This window comes from Malurus melanocephalus, unplaced genomic scaffold, assembly GCF_030028575.1.
Source record: "Malurus melanocephalus ecotype Western Australia unplaced genomic scaffold, MMel_1.1 scaffold_2379, whole genome shotgun sequence".
Lineage (NCBI taxonomy): Eukaryota > Metazoa > Chordata > Aves > Passeriformes > Maluridae > Malurus > Malurus melanocephalus.
The window spans coordinates 2,386-3,783 of NW_026625611.1; the positions used below are offsets into that span (position 1 = coordinate 2,386).

General features: G+C 49.1%; 1 long non-coding RNA gene across 4 annotated transcripts in view; it reads right to left on the reverse strand.

Moving 5' to 3' along the window:
* Positions 1 to 344: 344 nt before the first annotated feature.
* LOC130587748 (uncharacterized) overlaps positions 345 to 1,398 on the reverse strand; it is a 3,661-nt gene continuing 2,607 nt past the window's right edge. Inside the window, exon 3 of one of the 4 annotated variants that reach the window (XR_008966845.1) lies at positions 345 to 415. This is a non-coding gene — a long non-coding RNA (uncharacterized LOC130587748). Of the gene's footprint in view, positions 416 to 540; positions 582 to 703; positions 727 to 1,291; positions 1,303 to 1,398 lie in introns of those variants that run through there. The other 3 variants (XR_008966847.1, XR_008966846.1, XR_008966848.1) reach the window with 3 other exon arrangements.

The window sequence follows — 1,398 nt, forward strand, 5'->3', positions numbered from 1 at the left end:
CCACACGGCGGCGTTCCCGTAATTCCCCCGGAGAAATCGGGAAACCACCCAGGCCAGAGGAATCTGGGAAAAAAAATTGGATTAATGGGATTAATGGGGTTATTGGGGTCATGGGGATCAATGGGATCAATAATGGGATCAATAATGGGATCAATAATGGGATCAATGGGATCAGTGACATCCACACGGCGGCGTTCCCGTAATTCCCCCGGAGAAACCGGGAAACGACGCAGGCCAGAGGAATCTGGGAATGGAAATGGGATTAATGGGATTAATGGGATTGGAATGGGAACAGGATCAGTGGGGTCAATGGGATCAATGGGATCAATGGAATCAATGGGGTCAGCGACATCCACACGGCGGCGTTCCTGTAATTCCCCCGGAGAAATCGGGACACCACCCAGGCCAGAGGAATCTGGGAAAAGAAATGGGATCAACGGGATTAATGGGATTAATGGGATCATTGGGATCAATGGGATCAATAAAGGGATCAATGGGATCAATGGGATCAGTGACATCCACACGGCGGCATTCCCATAATTCCCCTGGAGAAATCAGGACACCACCCAGGCCAGCGGGATCTGGGAAAAGAAATGGGATTAACGGGATTAATGGGGTTATTGGGGTCATTGGGATCAATGGGATCAATGGGATCAGCAACATCCACACCGCGGCGTTCCCGTAATTCCCCCGGAGAAATCGAGACATGACCCAGGCCAGAGGGATCTGGGAATGGAAATGGGATTAATGGGATTGGAATGGGAACAGGATCAATGGGATCAATGGGGTCAATGGGATCAATGGAATCAATGGGGTCAATGAGGTCATTAATAGGATCAATGGGATCATTGGGGCCAATAGGGTCAATGCAATCAATGCGATCATTGGGATCATTGGGATCAGTAATGGGATCATTGGGATCAATGGAATCAATGCAATCATTAATGAGATCAATGGGATCAATGGGATCAATGGGATCAATGGGATCAATGGGGTCAATGGGATCAATGGGGTGAATGCGATCAATGGGATCATTGGGATCAATGGGATCAATGGGGTCATTGGGATCAATGGGATCAATGGGATCAGAGACATCCACACGGCAGCGTTCCCATAATTCCCCTGCAAGAAACGAGACACGACCCAGGGCAGAGGAATCTGGGAATGGGGACAGAAATGGGATTAATGGGATCAGACATTTGGGAATGGGATTAATGGGATCAATGGGATCAGTGACATCCACAGAGCTGCGTTCTCATAATTCCCCTGTAACAAATGAGACATGACCCACGCCAGCGGGATCTGGGCACGGAAACAGGAATGGGATTATCGGGATTATTGGGGTCAATGGGATCAATGGGATCAGCGAGATCCATATGGCCGTGTGGATTCCTGTGA